This window comes from Gadus morhua, chromosome 5 (genome assembly GCF_902167405.1).
Source record: "Gadus morhua chromosome 5, gadMor3.0, whole genome shotgun sequence".
NCBI lineage: Eukaryota > Metazoa > Chordata > Actinopteri > Gadiformes > Gadidae > Gadus > Gadus morhua.
The window spans coordinates 3,304,862-3,313,423 of record NC_044052.1 but is presented as its reverse complement, the minus strand read 5'-3'; positions in this window follow the sequence as shown (position 1 = coordinate 3,313,423).

Genomic DNA, 8,562 nt, shown 5'->3' with positions numbered 1-8,562 from the left:
CTCTCTCTCTCTCTCTCTCTCACTCACTCATCTCTCTCCCTCTCTCTTTCTCATCTCTCTCCCTCTCTCTTTCTCATCTCTCTCCCTCTCTCTCTGTAACTCGATCTCTCTCTATGCCTCCCTCCTTCTCTCACTCGCTCTTTTGCTTTCTCTCTCCCCCCCCCCCCCCCCTCTCTCTCTCCCTCGCTCGATCTCTCGCAGTCTCTCTGCCTCCCTCCTTCCCTCTCTATGTTGATCATCCTTACTTTATCATCTTCCTCACTGCAGTCCTAAAACAGGTCACAGTGACTGCAGTGTTCCTGATGACACAGTGTAGCCTACTTGTTTCTGAACCTCACGTCTTCTTTGAAACCTTTATAAACCCTGCTCCAAAGGGCTCGTTTTTGGTCGTGTTTTGAGCTATAGTTTGGATAGAACACCTAAACAAGATTGACTAAATAACATCATAACATAGCTTGATACGTCAAAACTTGGTTGAATAAGTCTCTTCGGATCAGAGTTGGTGAACTTATTTTCGCTATTTTAACCTCCTCACTAACACGTGGAGTGAACCTCGGGTTGAAGCGAACGGCCGCCCCCACGTGTTGTCGAACCGCTATTGCGCCAGAGCGACAAAAAAGTAGCATAGCGCCACAGTGTGGTCCCGGAGGTGAATGTCCCATTCAATTTCTCCATAGAGGTTTTGATGATTAGCAAAAATGTCGTAACCATCCAAAGCAGGGATGGGCAACTTTAATGATAAAGAGGGCCAAATTTTTCATCATAACCATCAGAGAGAGGCGACAAAATTTTTAATTTGGTAGATATGATTTCCTGTATTCTGGTGCATTTTGGAGATGGCCACTAACCAGAATCATAACCTATGTACGGTATGTTATTTGAACCAACATACATTTATATCATGTTTTCCATGCGTAAACAGCCACATGAATGGTTAGCTTTTTTAATAATTTTTAATTTCAAATTCAAATAAATGTGTTGTTTTGAACCATTAAGTCATCAAATATACATTGACTCAACATGACACTAATAAATGACACACGCATAGAAGCCCAACAAAGCATTATAGGAAGTCTGAGATAAAGAGACATGTATGGATACAGAAGAATAGGTGTACCAAAATTATAAATGACAATGTTCAACACATTGAAATTAAATGTTTTAAAAGTTATGACTTACTGGAGGGTAAGGGTTTCTATATGAAATGAGTCCTTAAACTGAATACTGCACATAAACTTTCTCCGAAAGAGCATGAGATAGTTGTATTTACAGAAAAAAATTGTTATTACATGTTATTTACACATATTCAATATCAAAGACAACAATTACTCTAGAATTTCTCTGGAGTAATTTCTGTCTTTGATATTGAATATGTTAACATTTCAGAACGATTTCAATTCATATGGATTTTGGTATTCATAAACAGGAGCCATGTTGGTGATACCAATTGTACTTTATGATATATGAACCTTTTCCGAGCGCCTCGGAAAAGATACAATCCGCCACCCCCCACAGCCGATTAGCTGTTTTGGTGATATCTGCATATTTAGCTAACCAACGTGTACCAATGCACTACAACATTTACTAATACAGTTTCTCCATTAAGTCACCTGTAATCCAGACATGCTACATCTGAAAGGTAAGCAGCGATGAAGAGTTTGTAGTTCGCCTCAAGAGCCACAGGGTTTCCAGCCAGTTATGCAGGTTAAGGCTATGGGGTTATCCCTAGGCGCGAGCCGTAGCACTGAAAATATATAATATAATGTATAATCCCCGCCCACCAATCCTCAATCACGTCCGCGGGCCTCATTTACGTCCGCGGGCGCGGGCGCCAGCGGACGTTCGGCTCCCAATAAACAGCTTTTCTTCAGCTATTTAAAGGACAATGAGGCCGACACTTAAAAGGCTGCGCCTATACTCATATAATCTAGAGTTGCAATACGTAAATATCGTTATTCAACATATAGGCATTGATTATATATATTTATAAAACGGGTGGCTTAAATCCAGCGATCTGATTGGTTCATAACTGTTGTATAGTGGGCGTATACATAACTGCTATGACGTCCAATCATTTTTTTTTTTAAAGTTTGCAGAGTTCCATATCACGCCGCGCCTGGAAGTAGAAACGGTTACAAAGCGCTGTAATGGCATTTTGAGAGATTTGTATGCCACTGTCAGAAACGGGAAAGGCCAACAGTACGGATTAAGCAGTTATATCGGTCTCGGGCTGGCATCAAAATTACCGGCGAACCAAGCTACCGACTCTAGCCGAGCCTTCTCTCGGAGGGACGCTAAAGTGTCTGGCATAGCGACCGTCGTGCATTCTGAATGCAGCCAGGAGGGACTACATTTTTGTATTCTTTAAAATAACTGCTTTTTAACTTTTTTTATGTAGGGTATCTATGACTTTCGTTTTGCCATAATTGTAACCGTTTTATAAAAGCAACAGCTCACTTCAGTCAGTGGTATGTGCTAGGGATGCACCGAATATTCGGCCACCGAACATGTTCGGCCGAAAATGGCCCAAAACATAATGTTATGTGTGGCTGTGGCTCCAGCCATACAGGAAATGACTCAGCAAGTGCTCCATCTCATTGCACCTCACCCAGCGGCTCGCTCGCTCGCTTTAGTTCTTCCCAGACCTACACCCTAGCCATCCAACATGCATATCTGAGAATCAGGCCTCTCTTTAATAATGACAAAAAGTTATGAGAGAAATACACATTAACTTTTTGTTATCTCATAAGCGGCGTGGTGCCGGCTCCTTTTGACCTTTTGACCCCAGACTTCAAAAACGTGGCCACAGGCCAGCTGTGTCTACACACCTTAAGCCACAAATGTACAGCTCCATCCCACAAAAAATGGGGACTAGAAACTAACCTCTGTCTAATGTACATTTACTGTACTGTTGGAGGTCACGCCCCTTCTCCGGCCTTTTCGAGATAGCTAGAGATGCTAAATGTTAACACATGATATTTGTTTAATGAAGAAAGCAGAAGTTTTATGTATTCATTGGTAGCAAAATTATAAAAAATAAAGAGTGTATACGATTGGAAATGATTACAACAAATCATATATTCTTTATAGTTGTATTAAATATTGGTAAAAACCAGACAGCTGTTAATGGATCAAAGACAAGTTATATGAATGAATCATACAAAGCTGCAGTGGCACCTTAGACATGAGATATAAAGCAGTCGTGTCAGAGGAGATCGGTATTCTACAATTCAGGGTTCTAGTGACAGGCTGCGTCTGGCCCATTCTAACCCACCTCTCAGCTCACTAAGCCCGCTATCTGACAACCCCCGGACCTGCCGCAGGCCCCCACCTTACAGTCCACTGAGGGAAAGCCCCCACTGGCGACACACAGCAGTGTAGCACTGCCCTGCTCCAGCTCCACTCTTGAGGGAGGACCTCAGTGTGAGCTGCACCACTCCCACTGGAAGAGAGAGACAGTAAACACAGGCTCAGTTAACATCCCCACTCCCACTGGAAGAGAGAGAGAGGAGAAACAGGCTCACATCCCCCCTCCCACTGGAAGAGAGAGACAGTAGACACAGGCTCACATCCCCACTCCCACTGGAAGAGAGAAACAGTAGACACAGGCTCAGTTAACATCCCCACTCCCACTGGAAGAGAGAGAGAGGAGACACAGGCTCACATCCCCCCTCCCACTGGAAGAGAGAGAGAGGAGACACAGGCTCACATCCCCACTCCCACTGGAAGAGAGAGACAGTAGACACAGGCTCAGTTAACACCCCCACTCCCACTGGAAGAGAGAGAGAGGAGACACAGGCTCACATCCCCCCTCCCACTGGAAGAGAGAGACAGTAGACACAGGCTCACATCCCCACTCCCACTGGAAGAGAGAGACAGTAGACACAGGCTCAGTTAACATCCCCACTCCCACTGGAAGAGAGAGAGAGGAGACACAGGCTCACATCCCCCCTCCCACTGGAAGAGAGAGACAGTAGACACAGGCTCAGTTAACATCCCCACTCCCACTGGAAGAGAGAGAGAGGAGACACAGGCTCACATCCCCTCTCCCACTGGAAGAGAGACACAGGCTCAGTTAACACCACTCATAGCAGCACAGAGGGAAGGGAAGATGATTATTCATTAAGCGTTCTAATTGGTATTTTAATTGGACCATTACAATTCATTATTCTACTTCGTTTAAGAATGCTTGATTCTGATTGGCTGACTTGTCGGTTGTACTTGCTGCTGACTGAGCATAGCGTCATCAAATAGTAGATCAATACGCTGCTTGTATTTTTTTCTATCACAGAAATTTCTAGCATAAGGTCCATTGTAAAAATAAACCCTGTTTAAAAAAGTTTCTAAAATGTGTCGGAAATCTATCGGAGGGTCAGTCGATGCATATAGTTTCGCAAGTGAGATACAATGTTGCAACTACGTTATTAAACTAGTGATCAGATTCAGCCTTGTGTGGGTTGCTATAGAAACTAATTAGCTACAGCTGCGCTAACGTTATTCACCGTTGTTCTAAACATTGCAGCGTTTTAAAAATTGACAAATTCGTTGTCCATTTTTATGTATTTGGAGCATGGAAGACATTTGAGGACTTGTTTAAGAGCTACGAGGACGACGAAATGGCAAAAGGAGGAATAGGCCTACATGTTTGATCGATCGTAATTAAAGGGGACTGCTTTTTGAGGGAGATGAACTCAAACAGAGGATACATTTAATAAGCATGCAATACGAATAAGAAAAAGCATAATTATTAAAATATTTGAATTGTTTTATTATGTTGGCAAGCAAAGGGATAATCAGCTCAAGGCAGGGCCATAAACAGTTTGATATGCCCGGCTCGTTGAAGGTTACCATGGTAAGCCGTCCACGAGCCGGGCATATCAAACTGTTTATTGCCCTGCCTTGAGGTGATTATCCAAATCCTATCGCTCATTTTATTCGCATCTTTTTCTTATGTCGTACTTCACTGTTCAGCGAACATAAGTAATCATCAACAGTTGTTGATTATAAAGTGGAAATTAGCATAACTTCATGATACATTTCAATGTTTTAGCAGCTGTGGCTTTTCTTAATAAATCCTTCTTTCACTTCCTTTTTCTTGTATTTAATTTTGAATATGGCCAGAAAGATCCAAAACAGGATATTTTAAGCATGCAAATACGTCACAATAATATAATCTATTCATAGATTATATTAGAAACTGAACTTGTTTCAGAAACTGAACTTGTTTGTTAAATACATTAAATACAAAGTAAATCGTATAATGAAATCAGTCAACAATAACATGCAATTACAACTCCATTAAATCACTTTTTCACTGTCAGAAACCTATCCAATGATCTTTAGATCTTTACATGTTAGTTCATCGAAAGGCAATTTTTAAAGGTAGTAAGGTCAGATAAAGGAATCCACCTTGTCAGTTAATGATGAGTTTGGTGCCTCAAACTACAACATATCACAATACACAGAACACAACCAACTCAGCTGGAGGCTGAGATGCTGGTGGCGAAATGCAGCTCAGCACACGTCACTTTGCAGAATGTGTGTTTGAGATAGTAGTTCGGAAATTTACCACGTAGCCTACGTACGTACGTTTGATTGGATCGTGTATTCAGTCAGCTGATAGGGCCGCATGACTAGAGTGTCCCGCCAGAACTAACTACGCCCATTCATTGTCGTTCAAAATTAAAAAAAAACAACTAATGCTGTATAAATAAGTAAGGGATAATGTATAGAACGCCGGTCATTATCGAGAAAATAATCCCCGACAGGGCGAACAGGACACCGACGCGCAGCGGAGGTGTCTTGCTTCGCCATGAAGGGGCTTATTTTTCGATAATGACCGGCGAAGTTCTATACATTATCCCGCTTATTAAATGGCTACTTCCCAAAACAAAACAATTCATTTACAATGTAGTATTTGTTACCAGCATTCATAGTGTTGATCAGCAGAGAAATACTCCGCCCAAGACGTTGACGTCGTCGTTTAGCAACTGACAACCTCGTATCAACTGGGTTGATACTAGGGCTGTCAGTTAAACGCGTTATTAACGGCGTTAACGCAATCCAATTTTAACGGCGTTAATTTTTTTATCGCGCGATTAACGCAATGTTTTTTTATTAAAATGTTTTTTTATTGATAACAACATTGGCATTTACTGTTCAAGGCAGTATGTTTGTATGTTCATCGTTGAATTGCACTTTAGGCTTTTTTTTGTATCTTCCTGTTTTGATCAGTAGGCGTACATGCCAATGTTGTTATCAATAAAAAAACATTTGCACAAGGCAAGCCGATGCACTTCTCCATGTTGATAAGAGCATTACAATTAGAACAATTAATGTGACAAAGAAATCAAGGGATATTTAGCATAGAAAAAAGATTTGCGATTAATCGTAAATTAACTATGACAATAATGTGATTAATCGCGATTAAATATTTTAATCGCTTGACAGCCCTAGTTGATACAGATCCCGCTTATTACATTGACAAGTTACCGGACTACGTGCGGAGTGATACCAAAGGCAAAAAGTCCTTTTGTTTACCTTGACAGCGGTCATTATTCATCCGTTGCCAATGAATTATGTAAGGAATAATCACCGAGAGGCCGGGCAATAAACAGTTTGATATGCCCGGCTCGTGGACGGCTTACCGCCCGAGACGAAGTCGAGGGCGGTAACCTTCCGCGAGCCGGGCATATCAAACTGTTTATTGCCCTGCCTTGAGGTGATTATTCCGTTTATTCTACTTCGCGCCGGCCAACATAATAAAACAATTCATATACTTTAATAATTAGCCTTTTTCTTATTCGTATTGCATGCTTATTAAATGTATGCTCTGTTTAATTTCATCTCCCTCGAAAAAGTAGTTCCCTTTAGAACTACGGTGAATAACGTTAGCTCAACTGTAGGTAACGCGTTTCTATAGCAACCACACAAGGCTGGATCTGATCTCACTAGTTTAACAACGTAGTTGTTACATTCGTATCAAGTCAGCTTTAATGACGATCGATCAAACATGCACTCCTTGGTTTATTTTTTACAACGGACCTCATGTTTGAAATGTATGTGATAGAAAACGATACAAGCGGCGTATTGATCTACTGTGCTCAGTCAGCAGCAAGTAGAACCGACAAATCAGCGGGCAATATGCCGGATTAATGCACCCCTCCCAGCCAATCAGAATCGAGCATTCTTAAATGAAGTAGAATAACCAAAAATAATTGACCGCCGGAAGTTGTGAAGTGCCCATGCAAGTGAACGGAACGTTGAAAAGACCCGTGTAATAATGTTTGTTAATTAAAAAAAAACATTCCCACCTCCCCTCTATTAGTTAACTAACTAATCCAGTGGGGTGTTCCACAAAGCCGGTTTTATCACATAACCGGGTAAGTTAACCCAGGGTTTGCTGTAACCCTAGGTTTTCCGTTCCAAAAGGATCACGGTATGTTAGTTGCTATAGCAACATATGCTCTGAATCAAACCTGTGGGGTGTTCCACAAAGCCGGTTTTATCACATAACCGGGTAAATTAACCCAGGGTTTGCTGTAACCCTAGGTTTTCCGTTCCAAAAGGATCACGGTATGTTAGTTGCTATAGCAACATATGCTCTGAATCAAACCTGGTCGGACCAGGTTTTGCGCAGGTTAAGTTTGAAACATAACCCGGTTTTGGGTATTTCAACCGGCGTTCACCGCAGATTTCATATGTTCACAATGGCATGCCCTTTTGATGAGAGAACTACTGATATCAGAGCGCAAATTATACGTGCAATCCACCGGGAGCGATTGATAAGACCACGGCTCGACATCTTGGCATATTGGATGACTTTTTGCTGGAGTGGAGACATAGATTCTCGCGCAAATCTTTGATATATTTAAATAGCCTTACATAGCCAACACTACCAATCGAGGACCTGGCCTCACTTCACTCCAGACTATTTGCGTAGCCCTCCGTTTTTTTCAAATGGTAGTTTTATCTAGGCTATAATGCTGGAGATGCTGAGCACATCACAGTCGTTTCAGATGACCCATCCAAGATTTGTATCGGCCTCCTATCATACAAAGAGCAATATTGTCTGAGTACTATGCCGAGAGGCATTTACAACATAAAGTATAAAATAGTCCTAACGGACTTGCATCCACTGGAGAATGTTCGATCGTAGCCGGCGGCTTCATTACAAGCACTGATCCATCTTGATCTGTGAAGTTGATGAATTATCACTTTTAGGTTTTCTACCCAGTTACCAAAAAAAGAAACATTTGGAATAGTATGCGCTGTGGCAAGCACACGGTTTGCATGTGTTACTTCGAAGGCAAAAAAAATCTAAAATACAAGAAAACACAAAAACCTACATTCAACAAGTGTGGGGTATGGCCCATGACTCTCTGAGGTGGTATTAGGCCTACCTCCAGGTACCCCCTCCATGCCAGGGCGCCCTGAATTTATGTTTATTAACAGCTCCTCCACCGGGGTCAAGACAATTTGAGGGCCAGATCCAGTCTGCCGACTGTCGGCCTTTTCACGATTGGCTTAAAAAAATGGCTTATTTAAATTTATACCAATACG